Genomic DNA, 20,081 nt, shown 5'->3' on the forward strand with positions numbered 1-20,081 from the left:
TGGCATCCTGGGCAGCCTTCAGAGCATTGCCAGCAGCTCAGGGGGAAATGATCCTCTGCTCAGCACTGGTGAGGCCACACCTGAGCTACTGGGTCCAGCACTGGGCTACCCTGTTCAAAAAAAAGTCATGGACACGTTAGAGTGAGTGCAGTGAAGGTCTATGAAGAAGATGAAGCAATCTGAAGCATCTGTCAAACAAGGAGAGTGTGAGAGCTGGGACTGTTCATCCTGGAGAAAAGACAGCTCAGGGAGATCTTGTCTGTGTTCACAAATACCTGAGGGGGAGAGAAAACACGTTGGAGACATATTCTTCCCAGTGGTGCTCAGTGATAGTAAAAGAGTATACTCTTATGAATATACTCTTCTACTCACACATGAATAGTAAGTTCATGTGTGCATGAACTGGAACAGGGAATTTTGCTCAGGCAGAAGAAGCCCCTTTGTTTTTTCTAAGGATAGTTCAACACTGGTGCAGGTTGCCTGGAGAGCTGTCTCTATGTGTGGAGCTACTCATTGTCACCAGTGTCAGCCTCCTATGATCCACAGCCACCTTCAGGTGTTTGGCAGCATTTCCAGGAACATACAAATGTTTTCTGATTCCATTTCTCTGAGAATTGGTGATCTAAAATTCCTGTGCACCAGGAAGAGACCAGCAGGCTGAGCCAGGTGACTGTGGGAGCTTCTCACGCTCCATGGAGGCTTGGGCACTGTGACTGCAAGACACTTCTCCATGAAGATGTGCAAAATGTTGGTCCCCTCTGCTTCTTACAGTTGTCATCCCATTCCTTGCCCACAGCTGCCAAGACAGACTGAGCTCAGCATGGTAAAAACTCCCAAGCAAATGACACTAGATTTGACTTGTAAGCACTTAAATGGGGGGTTGTGTTAGGCAGTTGTCTGCTAATACAACATAAAAGAGCAAGGGATGTGGATATAATTCACAGAAATTAAGTTACAGACCGCTAGGCAGTGGTTGGGACTCAGCTTACAGATGTACATAAATTGAATTGTCTACTTGGTCCATGGAGATTGGATCAATAGCCAATGGAGCCTGGAGAGCTGTTCATCTGCATCTTGATCAGCTGAATTTTGATTCTGTCTTGCATCTGCCTGAGTAGCTCTTCAGCTCTGTTGAAATATGAAGCCACACATTTACACAGCTTGTATAGACAACTGTAGCTCAAAGGCTTGATCTGTGAACTCGATTTCTTACATGCAAGTGGCCAAATGATACAATTTTTATTAATATAAACATGCATACCATGTTTCTTATGATAGTCTTCGTTAGGCAGTGGCTGCAACTAATAGAATGGTTTTCTATTTGCTATTAAATTTTTTCCTGTTCAGCACAAATTATAGAAACATAGGTGAGTTCTGGTCTGAAGGGATCTCATGAGATACATGGTGCTAATAATGCCACAGAAGTGGGTTCAGTGCCCCCATAGGCCTTTCACTGAGAGCTGGACTTGATGATCCTTGTGGGTCCCTTCCAACTCAGAATATTCTGTGATTCTGAGGTCTTTGGTTCAACATCTTGCTCAAAGGAGTATCAGAGCTGGTTTCTTAGGCTCCATTTGTGCTTTGAAAGCCTCCAAGGATGCCCAACCTCTCTGGGCAATCTGCTCTGATGTTTGACTGCCCTTGTGGGGAAGGAGTTTCTCCTTAAACCCTTGTGCCTCTTCCCTCTTGTTTTCCCTCTGCCCTGCTATACAGATCCCCTCTCTGTTTCCTAGATGGCTCCCCATAGGTATGGAGGTAAATTTCCCCAAAACAGTCCCACCTCAGTGCTGACCAGCTCCCTCAGCCTCCCGGCCAGGGCAAGGGCTCCAGTTCCTTGGTGAGCCCTTCTGGACTGGCTCCAATTTGCTGGTTTTATTGGCCCAAAACCTAAGCCAATACTTGAGCTGTAGTATGCCTTCCAGAACTTTTCCACTCAAAAGAGAATTATTCTGGTTGTCTTTCACCTTTGCATAAATGGAGACTTGAAAAATTTCAAAACTCTGCTTCTCCTAAGAGGTAGTGTAATACTTAACAAAGTCTGAAGTGAGACAAGGAGGCTGCTTATAACCCTGATCATTGCTCCTCTGGGTTAATGAGTACTTCTTGTTTGGGTTTTTTCTAGTACCCAGTGGCTGCTATTATGAGACAGTAAATTTTTGAAAGTATGGATTGCTCAGTATAATAGGGAATAAAGTTCTAGAAAGGCCTTCAGAAAATTAATCTGTTGCCTTCCCTTTGCTCCCGTAGTGCCAGACCGGTTATTTGTTGCATTCATTTTGTTTCTACAGTGGAAACTACCTTCCCAAGCAGTCTAGTCCAGTGTTGTCCTGACATTATTACCCTTTTCCCAGCTTCTTCCCTTGTCCAGCTTCAGTCAGCCATCCTGGCCCTTCTGGGGCATGGGGATGGAGTCTGAACTAGCAATGAGCAGGGGCAAAGGAAGGGGCAGTCAGGGAAAAGCCAAATAAAGCTACAGTTTCTCAGCATTAAGAGTGTGAGGAGGGGTTGGTGCTCTGTACAGCCCTGTGTGCCAGCAGGGCTGTGGCCAGCGATGGAGGGAAGGCTGCACAGCTTGGCTGGTTGCCCTGGCCCCACCAGCCCAGCCCTGCTGGCACCAATATGGTGCATTTATTTGGAATGTCTCTCCCAGACAGTGCTGGCTCAAGTGTAATGCTTTGCTGGCATTCAAGTAAGAGGATCATTCCCTGTTGGAATTTTACAATCCACTTTATAAAAACCAGCATTGTAGTTCTGGTTTGCATTGCAGCTGCTATTTAATCTGGTCAAAGAGAAGAAGCAGAGAACTTGTACAGCATGATTTATGATGTTGTCAGTGTTTTGGCACTTACTTCAGCTGTATGAGTTATAAAACCAAAGACCATGTCTCTGCAACCTGAAGAGTGACTCTTGGCCAAAGCTGTATCGTAGTAAACTAATGCTCTGAATGCCTTTTTGACTGCATCCAAGAATACTTTGCTAGATGGAGCAGTTGCTTTCCCAAAGTCTTCTTTTTTGACTAGGAAATTATCCCTGTCTTATAAATACACTCCTAGTGCACTAAACCCTTGTCAAATGCAGGGTAGCCATTTGTCGTGGCTTAACCCCAGAGATAAACTCAGCCCCACACAGCCACTCACTCACTGCCACACCAGCGGGATCAGGGAGAGAATCAGGAGGGTCAGGGCTGGAAAACTGATGGGTTGAGATAAAGACACTTTAATAGGGAAAGCAAAAGCCACACACAAGTGAAGCAAAGCAAGGAATTAATTTAGTTCTTCCCAAGGGCAGGCAGGTGTTCAGCCATTCCCAGGAGGGCAGGGCTCCATCACACCTAACAGTGACTGGGGAGGACAAACCCCATCACTCCCAACCTCCCCCTTTCCTCCTTCTTCCCCCCAGTTCATATACTGAACATGATGGCACATGGTCTGGAATATCCCTTTGGTCACTTTGGGTCACCTGTCCTGGCTGTGTTTCCTCCCAGCCTCCCAGGCACCCCCAGCCTCCTGGCCACTGGGGCCATGCAAAAAGCAGGAAAGGCTTTGGCTCAGTGTGAGCCCTGCTCAGCAATAACAAAAACATCTCTGTTATCAACCCAGTGTTCAGCACAAATCCAAAACACAGCCCACTACTAGCAACTGTGAAGAAAATAAACTCTACCCCAGCTGAAACCAGCACACCATTCTAAACGCATTTGTCTTAAGTGGTCATCTGATGGCTCAGTTTATCTGAACTTAGCCAGATAACTGGACATGGCTCAGCTGCTCATCTTGAAGCAAATCAGCTGCATGCATCTGCTGTTCTGTGCTCCCAGCTCTGGTCTAGGACTGTACAAAGGAGGGCTGAGCTAACCTCAGTCCCAGCATCATGGAATTGATTGGGGTTGGGAGGCACCTTAAAGATCATCTTGTTCCAAACCCCTGCCATGGGCAGGAACACCTTTTACCAGCCCAGGCTGCCCAAAGCCCTATCCAGCCTGACCCTGAATGCTTCCAGAGATGGAGCAGCCACATCTTCTCTGGGCAGCCAGTTTCAGTAACTCATTACCCTCACAGTAAATGTGTGTTCCAGTAACTCCTTACCCTCACGTTACCCTTCCTAATGTCTAACCTGGATCTGCCCTCTTCTAGTGCAAGACTGTTACCCTTACCCTATCACTACACCCCCTGATAAAGAGTCCCTCCCCATGTTTCCTGTAGACCCCTTTTAGGCACTGAAAGGTGCTCTAAGGTCTCTCAGCCTGTCTTCACACAGGATGTCATGTGGGACAGTGTCAATGCTCAGCATAACGCCAGGCAGATGACATCAGTTGCTCTTCCATTACTCACCAGTGCTGTGGTGGATATCCACACACTCCATCTAAGAAGACAATCACATTTTTCAGGCACAATCTGTGCTTAGTGAAGCCCTGTTGACATACCAGACACTTTAGTATTTTCCATGTGCCTTAGCACATCTTCCAGAAGAATCTGCTCCATGATCTTGCCAGGTGCTGAGATGAGACTGACTTTCTCAGTCTTCCTTTTATTTCCTTTTTAAAAGTGGAGTTATGTTTCCCCTTTTCTGCTCGGTTGGAACTTCCATGACTTCTCCAGTATGATGGAGAGTGGCTCAACCATTTTATCCAACAGTTCCCTCAGGTCCTGCAGATGCAGCTCATTAGGTCCAATGGACTTGTGCACCTTCAGGAGCCTCCTGGATTGCTTGTGCCCTGCTGTGTTGTCCCTCCAGCAAGTACTGGGGTGGTTGAAGACCCCCATGAGGAGCAGGGCTTGTGAAGCCGCTCCTGTCTGTCTGTCTCATCCACTTGGTCTTCCTGGTGGAGCAGCCTGTAGCAAACCTCCCCCATAATGTCACCTGTCCCTTCCCTCCCTTTTACTCTGACCCATGAGCTCTCCTCCATCCCCAGGCAAAGCTCCAGCCTCTCCAACATTGACATAGACAGCAAACACCCCCCCTCATCTCCCCTCCCTCTCTTTCCTAAAGAGCCTTTATCCTTCCACTTGAACCCTCCAGCCACAGGAGCCATCCCTCCAGGTCTCCATGCTGCTGCTAACACCACAGCCCTGCTGGCCTGTGCACATCTCTAACCTGTGATAAGCTGGTATTTGACAGAGACAAAGAACATACATGAGACTGATTACTGCACGTTGCCTTCTGGTGACAGCGAGTCAGCCCAGAGGTCTGGAGAGAAAGCAGCATCCTTTGAGAGGAGTGTCTTTCAAAATAATTAGTCACCATTGTTGTTAAATCAACTAAATGTCTCCCACCCACTCTTCTTGTACTTAAATCCATTGTTGGAAAAAGGGATTTGCCACAGATAGCAAATTTTTGTGCTATTTGGAGTATATTGGTTCTTAAAATTACTAAAGTGTGGCATTAAATACTGAATTATCATTGTCAATTCTTTTTGACCATGAGTAATGTGCTTTTTACTAAGCAAGAAATCTGCAGATAAAGATTTATAGGATCTTCCTTATATTTTGCAGTACTTAAGAGAGTATCCAATATTACAGATATTCTTGGACAGGAATTTCCCAACAGTCTGGCACACCAGCCTTCTCCCACCAGCTTGCAGTGGAGAACTCTACATTTTTCTTCTTGGTGTTCCTGTCCCTGGGAGGCCCAAGTGAACCACCCACATGATGTTGGTTCCACACAGGGAGATGCTGGAGCTGTTTGTGAAACACTCCACAAAATGACTTTGTCTCACAGAGGTGCCTGCAGTATGTTCTCATGTGTAGATACCTAAATGAACACCATGTATCATGCTGTCTTTTGCTAGAGAGCTAGCTTCTGCTGTGGAAGCTTTAGTGATGTTTTAAAAACAAAGCACCAATTCCTTGATTGTTTTAACAAAATAAAAAAAAAGAAAAAAAAGAAAAAAAAAGAAAATAAATATTTCCATGTCCATTTTTAATGAGTTTGCATCCAGTTGCTTCTCTTGCCCTTTATTCAGGGAGATAACAGGCAGATTAAATCACCCCCCTCAAACTCCACCTGGGGCTCTGGGGTCAGGGTTGGACCTGTGCTGCTCTGCTGCAGCTTTGGAGATCTTCTTACACCAAGGAGGGAATTCCCAGAGCTCTCCAGCCTAATGTTCTTGTTGGTGATCAGGGCTATAATTAGGTTTGTGAGAAGACTTGCTGGGAGATCTGTCTTGAGCCAGTCAGAGCAAGCTTATTGACAGAGCCAAATAAGAGTCCACTGATTATGGCTGTGGGAGGAGGAGGCCTCAGTCCTCCCTGCACCTGGCAGTGCTCCTGGAAAGTGGAATTAAAATGGAGACTTGTAGGATACCACATAGAACTAGGATTGGGCAAATACCCCTCTGTTGTTGTGTACCCCTTGGCTGGGAGTAGAACATAGCAATCCATCTAGGCCAAGGTTTTTTAGGTTCTTCAGTCACCTGGGGCTGAGGAATGGTGGCAATATTTGCAGGTTAGGTGAAATGACAGCGTTTTGGTGGCAGGGAGGAAGCTGGATGTGTGCTTATGGAGGCACAGCTACCCAGGATAGTGTGCCTTTGGGGTAACCTGAGTCAGGGGCTGGCTGTGGAATCTGTTCCTGCTGCCTTGGTGCTGTTATGGCTTCTCCCAGCAGCGTTTGGGCTGGCATCAGTGGGAGGTTCCCATCACACAGCTTTGGGTTTATGCCAGGGATGAGTTTCAGCACAGCACAGGTCCTGGGTGTTTTAGTGCTCCCTGAGCAGACAGGTGTCGATATTCACTGAAACAAAATATTTAGGAATGTCAACATATTTTATGGGATGGAATTATTTTCTAATTAAACTGTGCAAGCTGCAAATGTTGTGTTTGTATGTACTTGTGCCTGAATAACTGCTGCTCTCACAGGACTGCAGTCTTCCCAAATCTGGTCATTAGGATTTCCAAACCTTAGCCGCCCTCTACCTGTGTAGTTACATATTTTCATAGTATAAAAAAATACTTTTGTTAGTGTCATCCAAAAAAAACAAAACAAAACAAAACAAAAGGCAGAAAGGCTAGGTCTGCACTGGTTAGGGATAGAGCACAGAGTGATGGAGGACTTGCTGTGGGAACTGCTGCCTGGTTCTCTATGGCATTTATTATGCCACAGATAGAGATCATGCTGGTTCTTTCTGGCCTTCAGTCTACAAATCTCTGCAGAAGCCCCCCTGCCCCACGCTCTCAGGCAGATGGTGAGGCAGATGAAGAGCAGAGAGGCACCACTTCAGCAGGCGCCTTGTTGCTGCCAGAAATTTTAAAAAGCAAGTTGGAGGAAGAAAAATGTGCAACAGCATGGGCTCAAACTTCCCAGTGAGAAGTTCTGTGCTGGAAGGACACACAGGATGGTGACTGGGGAGGAGTGGGGACTGTGGATCAGTGAATTGAGTCTAACTGGAGGAAAAAGAGGAAAGGAGGGAAAAGTGTGACGCTGAGGTACAAAGGGCTGGGATGGTCTTTTCCATCTTGAGCACATTGTTCATCTGGCACTGGTGTGTGGAATGGGGAGTTTGCACTGCTTCCCCGTGTTAGATGAGGATAACAACATCCCTTGAGAATCCCTGTAAACACTGTGGCACTAAAGGACACAAACATCTCAGACAAGTGTGAATTTCAACATGTCAGGTGAGAAAATTAGAATGACAGAGAAGGCATCTGAGAAGCAGGTTGGTACCTGGGATCCCAGTGATTTTAGTGATGTCTAGCTGAGAAGAAAGGATACTGACAGGGCAGGAAAGAATCAAGGATACAGGGAATGGTTTATCAGCTGAGACAGGGGAAAGCCTTCTGTAAGTGCTATAAATCTGGTTTTCCCATGAATTTGTGAGGCTGGTGACTTATAGCTGGTTCTTGAGGTCTGCACAGCAGGAGAGGTGATGTCTTTCCCAAAATACCTTCAGCACTTTAAACCCAAGTCCATGAATAAATACCACAACACTGTAAGTATTCTGCTGTTTGCTGGGGGGAGGAGAGAAATGACCTTTTTGTGTTCCTTCCCTCTCCCTGGGAGCCTGATGGGCTGTGATAACCCACTTAGTGTGTGTGTGGGTGGCGGGTGATGGCGTCAGAGTGACGAGAGGGAAGCAGCTCATTCCATATCCTTAGTGCTACGACACTAAAAATAAACACGTCTCACGTCGGGAGTCTCTGGCTGTGCCTCAGCTCCTCTCGGCTGTTCCTGTCCCTGGTGTGTCTGTCAGTGCTGCTCTGCAGCAGCTGATGCACTGTGCTGCCTCTGAAGCCTCTGAGTCACCGGGGACCGGGCTGCTGGATGGTTTTGCGTGGCAGGGAGCACAGAGGAACCATGGAGCAGTCATCAGGCCCCACTGCTGGAATTTCAGGGATCAGTGCACCTGCAGCAAGCAGCTCCTCTGGGTGCCAAACTGTGAAGCAGAGATTTGGCCTCATCCCAAATCTACACAGCAGCAATGAGAACAGCAGAGTGGGTTCAGTTCAACACACCTGGCACAGGTGGGCAGGACTGTGCTGGATGAAGGGAGCATCTTTTCTGCAGAGCAGGGGCAGGCAGGCAGCTGAGCTGGCTCAGGTAGGAGGAGGTCACAGGCAGGGCCTGGCCAAGGATGCTGCCAGAAGTGTGGAAGCCCTGGAAAAGGGGATCTGTCTCCCTGGGTCATGTCAGGACCCTGCAAACTCACCACTCATGCTGTGAGCAAACAGGCTGTGGCAGCCCAGTCCCGTGGTGCAGCTCTGACAGGCAGTGCACTCAAACACCTCACCAGGAGCTGTAGCAGCACAGGACATGACATGGGGCTTGGGCACATCTGGCACACTCAGCTTGGGACAGGAAGGCTTATCTGGAGAAGCAACGCTTCGACAGGTGACATATTTACACATAGCAACAATGGTTACTGCAAACACAAACGTGAGAAATAAAAGAGAACAAAAGGTAAAATAAAACCCTGGAGGACTCTGTTGCTGTAAGAAAAACACAAGTGCCATTGCTGTAAGAAAAGCACATCCACCACCATCTCCCTTACTTTCCTTGCATTTCATACACGAGCTCAGTGCATCACCCACCCGGCTCACTCCAGCCCTGGTGCCTATGGGCACCCATTGGAGCAGACTGGGCTGGGCTGGGAAGAGGCTGAGTTTGGGCTGTGATGTTTGTGCCACCAGTGAGACCAGCAGTGCTTATGAGCCTGCTCTTGATGAGGTCCTCACCACCCTGCCCGAGGAGCTGTCACAGGTTCTTTATCCATCACCTACATTGTTCCTGCTGCGTCGTTTCTCCAGTCCTGAGCTGTGACTCTCCAGCCTGGAGAAACTGCAGAGGGATCTTCTGTGTGTGTAAAATATATGCTATGGGTAGTAATGAGAGAGGACAGAGCCAGAATCTCCTCAGGATATCCAGAGAATGGAAGAAAGGCAATGGACTCAAATCAAAGCACAGGAAAGCACATTAAACATAAGAAAAACTGGTTTATGGTGAGGAAGGTCAAGCACTGGATCGGGTTCCCCAGGTGTCGTGGAGGCTCCATCCTTGGACACACTCAAACCTGATAATACACAGCAATGAGAATCTGCTCTGGCTGACCCTGCTTGAGCAGGGGGTGGACTGGGTGACCTTAAGAGGTCCCTGATGTTCCCAGCCAATGTGGTCCTACTCCTTCATCCCTTCATCCCTCCCCCAGCTCCTGCTGGCCACATGGCTTGAGACACAACCATGCACTACTTTCAACAAGTGCTGTCTTCCTCCCCACGAAGCCCCTGGGTCCTCCCCTTATTGAGCAGTGTCAGGAGAGATGGATGCCTCGTCTTGCTAAAGCACAATAAAGTGGCACATTATCTCTGGGCTGAGGGAGATTGAGTGGTAGGTGAGGGAGAAAGGAGCTTCTCTCTTTTAATTGCCTGTGTGACATGAAAGCAAAGCTTGTGGCTTCCATCACTGCCCTCCTGAGCTGCTCAAAGACATTAACCAGAAGAGGATTGGGTTGTTTCTTAAATAAAATAAAAAAGGCTTTAACTGGTAGCAAGTCAGAGATTGTAGCATCATTTCAGGCTGAGATGTCTTTAGAATATAGCAGCTTAGTGAGGAGAAGAGCATTAGTCTCAGGCTGCTGTGGAACTCCTTTGGCCAGGCAGGCTAGCGCTGGATGGGGGCTGGCAGAGCAGGGCTGGGGTCAGTGCAGGCAGCTGTCCTGCCTGTGGACCTGGCACAGCACTGGTGGAGCTGGAACTGCATCTCATGGGGAAGGAACAGAGCACTGACTTATCCCTCAGCATCCTCTAGTGTGCTCCTGTGACTGTTCCTGTTGAAAGCAGCAGCCTGAACCACATCTGAAATGTTCTTGTGCAGGTGTGAGTGTGTGTGTACCTGTATTGCTCTTTATGGGACCTGGGAATTGTCCAATCACATGGAGAACTGTTTCCATAAAGAGAGGAAAATTATGTTGGAAAGCTCATTTTCTGCCATCCTGACCTGTTTATTGAGGTATAAAGATAATGTGTAGGATAAGCATATAAGGTGTTACTGTATCACAGGAGTGACTGAAGCTAAGTTTCAACCTCTGACAGGCAAAAATAACCTCAGAGATGCTCTCCCTCAGCTTTTTCATCCAAGCTTGTCTGTACAAGATGCCTTTTCTGTGTCTTCTGCAAGTTTTTTAAGCCCTGTGTCACTACCTTCAGAGAACACCCCCTGTACCTTGCTTGTGCTGTGTTTTCACGTGAGTTCAGGTCCTGACACTTACTGTGGAATTATGACGATTTTCACAACCTGAAACTGTAAAAGAGGACTGGGGCTTCCCACAACTAGCTGGAAAAGGGAGCAGTGATCATGCACCATGCTTACAGCACACTTTGTGGGGGGCATATGAAGGCCCTGAAATGCCCTCCTTTACCAGCCTGCAGCAGCAGCTGCCATAAGAAGTTTCCATTTTCCATAGTTTCTTCCTACAGAGCCTATGTCAGGTTTTAAGTTCCTGAGAACAGAACAGAAGAAGGGAGCAGAAGAAAAAGGAAAGAAAAGTAATGTCCTCTTGATGCTCTGATTTTGATTTTGTAGGAAAGACCACAGCAAACCCTGATTAAGGTGTGGGGTTTGCCCTGATGTCTTTTCTCCAGTAGCAACATCATATTCCACTCTCTGCATCTTATCTAAAGCTGCACTACTGTCCTCCCCTGCATCCCCTCAGCTGCAGATCCCCCTGGATCCTGTTTCTGGCAGGGTACCCTAAAACAGCAGTGGCCTTCCTGGAGATGTTTCCTGGAACCTTGCACTGCCTGTGCCCTGTGTGAGCAGGAATCCTGTTTATAGACAGATATGAGGAACTAACTGAGCAGATAAGCAGACTCAGAGAAGCAGAAATTCAAACCAGTTCTCTCTTTGTGACACTGAACATCTCATCACCTTGCCGTGCTTGGAGTTGAGAGGGTAACACACTGAAAAATTCATGTCAAAGTTTTAAAACATCCTGATTTGGAGGCACAAGAGAAATAGATCAGAAACAAGAATAAGCATTTTGAAATTGAAATTGAGTAGTTAGGCAAAATGTACATAATCACAACTTGCTTTCTCAAAGGGAGGATGTGGCTTAAAACTCTTTGTTTTGTCAGGCAGCAAAGACAAGAGGGAAGACTTACTTCTGATCACTTTTCTTAATTGCTTCCTCTGTGACTGTGCAGAGGAGGAAAAGGGGGAGGGGGAGGAAAAACTGTGGGTAAAACAGAATTTTCAAGATGTTGTTGGAGCCCATGGCAACTCCAAGGGAACCCAAAGCAATGTGTTTCTGGAGGGATGAGCAGTTGGTCAGGGAAGAGCATTAGACCTTTTAAATTGCAGTCTGATGGGAGGTGAGGCCAGTGTGACACTGCTCAATGGCTCAGGGAGCTCTGCCTGTCCTCCTGTGGGACACTGTGGGACATGTCCTCCTCTTGCCCATTTGGTGACCAAGTTGCTCAGCCCTGTAAGTCCTCATGAGGCTGGCTTGGCACTGATCAGCTCGGGGAGCTGATTGACAGCCCTGCACACCGGCTTACCGGGATCCCAGCATCATCCTAGGCTGCACCAGTCAGCCCCGTTGAGACTGGGCAAGTCCTTCATCTCCCACTCCTGTTTGTACCTGGGATGCCCTGGAGCTCTCCCCTACTGCTGGCAGCTAAAAACCAGGTGACAGCTCCCCTGTTTTACAGGAGCTGTTGAAATTATGGCAGCATGGCTTTTCCCCTACACGTTGTTAAGCAAAATGCTGTCAAGTGCAGGTGCACACAGAAGTGAGCACTGGCACTGGGAGAGCTCCCCAGCTCAGCCATCTTTCCCACCACAATTTTGGGAGAGCTGTCAGGGTAACAGTCTGACTCAGCCTGATGAGGTGGTGTTCAGAGGCAGAGATTAAGAGCAAGTGTGAATTAAATGAGGTTCGAAGTGTTCAACAGCAGGCACTTCCCCAGTGTAAACATTTTGTCTCAAAGCTTTGTCAGGTTTTAATCTCAAGGAAGCGGCAAGACTGGAGCAGACAGGTCTTTGGTGGAGATACACCTGTCCCACCCTGAGCTCCTGCCTTACCTGTGAGTCTCCACTGCTTTTGGCACGCCTGGGTCCCGCTCAGCAGCAGAAGCAATGCCATGTGTGCTGTCCCCAGCTCGCCCTCTGCAGTGCCACGTCTGGCTCCTAAAAGGCACCAGAAACCCTGCTGACAGTGGCTCTTGTGGCATCACTTCTCCTGGCGTGCATACCTAAACCGGTATCAAAGCATACAAATAGGATTTTCTCCCTCCTATTTGTCTATTTCTCCTGTATATTTCAAGAAGGAAATTGCAGGCTGCTTTCCTTACATTTAATTTTTCTCTCCGGCACTAGAGGGCAGAAGGAAGGGCGGTGGAGCCGCGCATCCCTGACCTGTCTCAGCAGCTATCCAAGGGTGCAGAAATAAATCTGGCTTGAAAGGCTTTTCTCTTTGCCCATTACGAGCACTCATCAAGAGTTCCATGCCCCAGCCTCTTTAGTGCTATTAAAGTTTAATACTTCTTATACTTGTTAATAGTGAAATTGCATTTCAGAGGTAACACAAGGCGAGCCCGGGGTGCTCCCGGGCAGGCACCCCCGCCTGCTCCGGCCAGTCCTGCACTTTGGGAAATGACTTGGTGCGATTCAGAACCCGCTTCTTCCCTCCCGGCTGGGCTGCCCGCCCCCAGCATCCCTCTCCTCCCAGAGCCTCGTCCCCCCCGCGCTGGGGGAGGGTGTTCCGCGGCTCCCCAGCAGGAAAGCGGGATGTGCAGGGTGCGATTTGCCTGGGGGTGGTGATGGAGCCACATCAGAAACCGGGAAATAGCAGCTCTTAACAGGCTGGGAGGATTTCTCATTAAAGCGGCCGAAGAAGGGGGCACTTTGGCGCACAGGCGGATTCCTCATCTCACGTTTCTGCCCTCGGCCAGGGAAGCGCGGTCAGGGAGGCTCCAGGGCCGTGGCACGGAGGATCAGAGCCCGCAGGGACCGCCGGCCCCAGCCCGCTCTGCGGGAGGAGAGAGGAGCCGCAGAGCGGGGCCGGCCCCGGGGGATGCTTGCTCCTGGCCCTGGCTGAGGAGTCCCCGAGGGAAAACTCGGTGGGTTTAACGCTGGATTCGCTCCGGGATGAGGAAAACCCAACCGGACCAGCCCCTGCTGCACCCCCACTGCTGCTGTTTGATGGCTGAAGGGTGAGGGGCAGATGGCAGCCGGCAGCAATTCCTGTCCAGCCAATTCATTCTATTCTGCGCCCGATTTTTGCAAGGTTTGTAATTACCACGCATGACATAAGTAGTCATTTAATTGACAAATAAGACTAAAAATATTCTTCCCTTTTATTTTTCATTCAGTTCATCTCCTCAGCATATCCCTTACTAGGATGAAATTATCTGATATTTGTGGGTAATGGAGGGAAACTAAACTTCTTACATTCAAATGAAACTGCACTGAAAAGGGTTTTCACAGTCTGCCACACTTTCTGAGACTAAGACTTTTACTTTGTTTTCTACCCAGGAAAATGAATCTCTCATATGCTGGCAGTAAAAAGGATGCCAAAAGAGCTTGTGGATACTCCACTGGTCAGGACGCTTCATTTGTGGAAGAGCTGACTCTGGGTTTTATTGTCTTTTCATTTTCACCTCTTCTGAACACTTTTTCAAGAAAAGCTCTGGTTTTTCAAGCAAAATTTTGGTTCAACAAGTCAGCACTCCCTGTGTGGAGAGAACAACTCTCCTGACCATCCTGCCACAGGAGCTCTGAATGCTGAGGGAAGCTGGGACCAAAGCCAGCATTGCCTCACCTCATGCTGCAGCAGCACCTGGGAAGGAGTGATGTCCTGGGTCCCAGCTCTGCTCTGAGCAGACCCAGCACAACACCAGACATTTCCTGCACTCTACTGCAAGGTCAGGATGCTGGTATTTGCATCCTGGAGTTAATTTAGCAGCTCGGTTTTGTTTGTGGTCTAATGCATGGCTCTTCATTCCTGGCGTGTACAGGCCCATGCTGCTGAGCCTCAGGAGCCTCTGCAAAGTCCAGCTCCTTCTCCTGGCCAGAGGGGAGATGAATGGAAGGACAGCACCAAGGAGGAGGTGTCTGCTGGATCTGAACTCTTCTTTATGTTTGGACAGCTGACACTTGTGCAGTGAGGCCTGATGGCTGAATTAGACTTTGGTTAACTCAAGGACTATTGTCTTTCTGAAAACAAGCCTCAGAAACTGGTAAACAGATGATACACACACACAGATTTTTGGGTGAAGAAGTTATCCCTGGCTGAAATGGGTTTGTAAGGGTTCTTCAGCAAGTAACACAGACACTTTGATGACAGTTAGGTTTACTTCCCAAATAACATGTAGACCCAAAAGTGTTTGTAATAAACTGTGAATGAAGAGCAATTGAACAAACCAGAGCAAAACATGTGCAAGGAGCATCCAAGCTGCTGTTTCTGTGTAATGTCGGCACACTTTCAGGAGACTGAACAAATCATTGAGTGTTTTACCCAGGATAACATTTGGAAGATGTCAGGAATATATGTCCATAGACACCAAGATGTGGGATCAGAAATGATCTCTACTCAGAGGGAATGAGACTTAGCGCTTCCCCAGTGGAACCAACCAGTTTCAGGCAAAAGATGTTTGTGTTCAGTGCTGTTGGCCTTAAACAGAGCACTCTGCTCGGTTCCTTAATGAGTGTGTCTAAGGCTCTCATGGATAGGAAACTTCAGATTTACCTCTGATACTATTTCTGTATAGAATAAAAAGTACCAACTACTTCAAAATCCCTGCAGGGGAACAACTTAACAGCATGTCTGTCTCATGAGATCACTCTGTGGGAGAGGTGCCCATCCTTCCTAAAATTTCTGGAGTCCAAACACCATCAGGTCCTCTTACTGCTTGCCAGAATAAACCAAGGCTTGGCTGGTCAGAGAGTGCTCCATAAAATATTTTAGTTAACAGAAAATTTGAACATTTGAAAATTTGAGCATCCTTTTCCTTCAGTTGGAAGCTCTTTAGGAGTTGGAAGCTCTCTTAATCCTTAACCCTCACCTGAGGGGACTCCTAATAAGGTGGAATGGCACAGGAAGGAGGATGGCACAGGTCATTAGATGCCTTGGTTTGCACCGCCTATGGAACTGGGAACTCCCCAAATTGTTTTGTAGTACAGTACAAGTGTTTTCCAGGCCCCATGGATGAGCATAGTCCTGGATAAGCAAGGCTTTCTCCAGCCCCGTGTGTTAGCCTAGGGCTCTGTCCTGCAGCTGTGGCATCTCTAGCACACAAAAGACATCATTGTGATTTGTAGCAAAGATGTGCACTCACGATAGCTACAGAAATGCAACCTGGATGAATAATGTACGTGTGATGAGGAAAGGGGATAAAAGGAAGCAAAGAGGATTTCTATGAGCTACTCTCTTGCAGGGTGTACCACAGCTCTGTTGTCCTGACCAGATTTTAGGAACTGAGGGGAGCACTTCCAGCATAATTCACAATGGCAGCTGGGGGCACAGAGTGGCTGTTGGCTTAGCAGCAGCTGCCCAGGACACAGGAGGTTCCCAACCCATCTCTCCATCTCTCACACACCATGGCAGCAGATGGTCACAGAGTGGTACTCACCACTGCTCCCCTTGCCCACTCTGCCCCCAAAGCCTGCCTGTTAAAGCCTCTGCTGAAAATATTCAAGTGAGAAAGTGCTGAATTTAAATGAATGGGTGAGAGTTTGGGATGATGGCGACCCATGCCATGAGCAGTGCCAGTGGGGGCATTCTGCAGAGAGGGGAGGTAGATCTCAGCAGCCCAACACAGCCTGACCCTGCCTCAGTTGACAGCTCAGTCACACAGGCCTCTGGGAATGCTAAGGAACTTTTCCAGGTGTTTATCACCTTCATGGTTTTAGAGGCCTAGGGGGCTGTTGGCAGAGCAAGGGGGTGCTGGTGGCCCAAAAGGGCTTCTCTGCTCTGTGTGCTTCAGCACCCTTATGTTGGGAGCTCTTTCTGTACAAGATGGAAAGGGGAGGAAAATCTGTATCTCTGAGCAACCATCACTGTTTCTTCTTTTTAAAGCCTAAAGATAGACTCCATATGGGCTCTGTGCAGTGCAGTCTGACCATACATACGGTAGATCTTTTCTCTTGGCATTTTTTCAGGCAGCAGTAGACCGATGGTGAGAGGCATCCCAGTGGTGGAGCTTACTCCTCCAACAGTCTTGGCAATGTGTGCATTAGAGAATGGCTCTTCTGCCAGGTCAGGATAATAAAATACACCTTTATTTTATCAACTATACCTTGCTAATATGACAAATATGACATGATATAGCATAATGCCTCACCAGCCTAGAGAGGAGAGATGCGCACAGGAAGGGAAAGCAGGAAGGGTTCATTTCCTGCAGCACCTGGGGTAGATGCAGGGGAGAATGTCAAAGCTGGTCCTGCTGCCCAGCAGGGCACATCCAGGCTCAGTCAGACAGCCCCAGCCTCTTGCACAACCCAGCAGCACAGCCAGCTCTTTCCTCTTCTTCTCCACAAGGAGGGAGACAAAGCTGAGGAAGGTCTGGAGCTCAGGGGAAGGGAAGGACATCCCACAGTCTGATTGCAGTGTCTCCTACCTGGAGGAGATAAGCAAAGGTGATGCTGGTGCTCAGCACCTCTGCTCTCCCCTCCTGCAGAACCACAGTCCTCCCTGCAAGCCTCACCTCTCAGATCCTGTGGGGGCTTGTGCAGCATCCCTGCATTGTGGCAGAGGCACCATGCTGCTGCTGAGGGCTGTGACACCCAGCAGCCTGGCCTGTGTCTGGCGTGTTTGTCAGTCTCACTCCCCTGTCTCACTCACTTCTGGGGGTACTTACCCAAAAACACACGGTCATGGTGTGATAGGAGTGCAGGGCTTCTGCGGGGAGATAAAAGTGGGGATTGCTGAGTAACTCTCATCTCAGTTTGAAAAGCCAAAAGAGATTAAAAAAAAATCACTTTCATGTCTTTTTGCTAATGTGGTTCTGCTAGCAGGGCCTGTATCACTGGTTCTGTCTGGCTACAGAAAATAAACAATTCCCACCTGACTATTTCCGTTCCCACAACTGTTTTTTTCAGCAGCCTTTGGCATCTTCAGACTTCTGCTGAAATGACTTCTGCAGTGATGGAGAGAGAAAGATTGCTCCAGGGAACCATGGACACCAGACCAGAAGCTTTGCTTCTGCTTGACTTGTTTTACCTTGGCATGTCTGTTCCTCAGATGTGCTGCCACCACACAGACCCATGGAAGGGTGTGCTCTGGCCACCACCAGGAACCCAACACCTGGGAGTTTTTGCATGGAGAAGGTACAGAAATGGGAGCAAACACTGGGGCTGGAGCAGGAGGCTTAGCCTGCAAGCAGAGTTTGCAGGGCTGGTTTTCCCACTGCTGCGGTTTGGTTTCTGTTCATTGAACTCCCTGCTCAGCAGGCACAGGGCAGGAGGGAAAGCTTTTCCTACAGAAAAACCAAGGGCAAACAGACAAACCAGTGGAAAAATGCAAAAATACAAAATACAGGCACAGAGGCTTCCTTCTCTGATTATGCATAGCATGGTATGGCAATTTTTAGGGAAATAGCCTCTTGTGGTTTACATGCACCTGGTGACACAACAGCTCCAAGACATAACTTTGCTTTTCCCTGTGTATCTGTAATAGCTCTCTGTGGTTTTGGATCTCAAAGAGCCTCTTCCAGTGGCAATCACTACCCAGTAAAGAGGAGTTTCTCAGTGGTTGCAGTGTACAAGCAGGATGTTTCCTCCTGTCACATGCTTGATGTGCCTGTTCTGGGGACAGCTACCTGCACACAGCCATTTTCCACTGCTCATTTTCTTTTCCCCTACCTACTGAGCTGTGAATTCCCTCATGCACCAGTGGAGCTACTGCTCATTAAAACTAATCAGCTGAGCAGATGCTGAAGAAAATAATGGGCCGGGAATAAAGAGAACATTGGTCATACACCGCCAAAAATCTCTGCAACAGGCTTTTGTAGTTCACTGAGTTTTCATTCTATTCCAAATCAACATGCAAACCAGCTCCACCGGGAGGAGAGCAGTTCAGTGAGGAAAGGGAACTTCAAATTATGAAGGATTGATTGCCAAATGCTACAGAGGGGACCCATTACACGAAACATTCCGCACCAAACAGAACTTGCAACGCAGTAATGGGTGTTAGTGCAAGTCAATCCCATCCAACCACCACCACAGACATATTGGCAAAAGAAAAACTCCCTGCCCATGGCCTGAACATCTCCCTGTGATACGGGAAGCTAAGAAGGATGGCCTCACTTTCAGTAAGTTGATACACACTGCAGAGAGGAACCGAGCTCAGAAAATGTCCTACATTAAGTTAATATTCGAGTATACAAATAACTTAGGGCCAAAATTAGCCTTCAGTTGCATTAGTGTAAATGCAGTAAAGCATCCCCGAGTGGATGGGGTTTTCTGGACTGTAAATGGAGGGAGGATTTGGCCCTTGGAAGGCTGTAACAGGAAGAAGGGAGAGTGCATCCCATTATCTGGCTTTGCAGGGGAATTGAGAGTGGTTTGTGTATGTGTGATGCTCCAGACAGCTGGTGAGAGCCCTGCCAGCAGCACAGGCGAGGCTCAGGTACAGCCTGCAGTGCGGGAACCCACTGAGGAGACTGCAAAAGCACAGCAGCAAAAGGTGGGGAGGCAAAGCCCTGTTTCCTAAGGAACAAACATTTGTTCTAACAATTCCAATTAAAAGTCAACATAAGAGCATTTTTAGCATGTCAAACATACCTGTTGTTTTCCTGGCAGGGATGCATGAGAGGCTTCATATTTTGTCTGTTTACCTTGGTGATGCTGCCTGATGCTTTCTCGCATCAGATGCCCAGACAAACACATTTTCACACCTAACATAATTTCCTCTTTTTGCTTTATAATTTTAATTTGCAATAAAAAACATGGAATCTTTTTAGCTTATTATTCACATTGACAACTTTTTGAAATGTATTTGTGATCAGTATTTGATTTAGATGCAGAGCAGAAGAAATGTTAGGTAAGGTTTTATTTGAATACAGCAAATATTTTTGGTGACATTATTATAAAACTAGCTCAAACATCTTCAGGAATTAATTTCCTCTTTCTCTCTTTTTTTGGTTATTTTGCTTGTTGTATGTTTCTGATTTTTTATTTCTCCTTGATTTTGTTTGCATACTTTTGAAATCATGTTTATAACCAAGAGCACAAGTGATTTACCAGTAGAGGTATACAAAAGGCAAATTTTCCAGTTTAGGGGCCAAGCTGAGAAATGAGAGGCCAGTGAACTACATGCATTTGAAGCTGCTTTGAAACACAATATTTCTTCAGAAGCTTATTTTTACCCCCTTTAAGAAGTCAGCTAAGCATCAAACATGAGCAAAACGCTGCATTTTGCAAGGTCATGAAGCCATCTTTCCTGGTTTTTTTCTGTTGTCTAAAACCCTTTCCTGGGCTTTGTTCTCCAAACCTGCACTCCACAGAGGTGAATGCAAGAATCCTTGGAGGACACAGGATAGCAGCATGGGATAAGGAAGAGACACTTTCTTGGAACACAGATTTCCTGGGGCTGTAAGTTGGGAGTGAAGCCAGGCTGGGGGATTAAGGCCTGAGTGTCCTCGTGTGTTTTGTGA

The 20,081-nt window shown here is 47.7% G+C and overlaps 1 long non-coding RNA gene across 1 annotated transcript; it reads left to right on the plus strand.

The window, feature by feature from the left end:
* Positions 1-13,308: 13,308 nt before the first annotated feature.
* LOC147655983 (uncharacterized) lies at positions 13,309-17,496 on the plus strand. The gene is made up of 2 exons (XR_015280747.1): positions 13,309-13,714; positions 13,963-17,496. It is a non-coding gene; the product is annotated as an uncharacterized LOC147655983 (long non-coding RNA).
* The last annotated feature ends 2,585 nt before the right edge of the window (positions 17,497-20,081 follow it).

This window comes from Cyanistes caeruleus, chromosome 1 (genome assembly GCF_971803275.1).
Source record: "Cyanistes caeruleus chromosome 1, bCyaCae1.hap1.1, whole genome shotgun sequence".
In the NCBI taxonomy this organism is placed as follows: Eukaryota; Metazoa; Chordata; class Aves; order Passeriformes; family Paridae; genus Cyanistes; species Cyanistes caeruleus.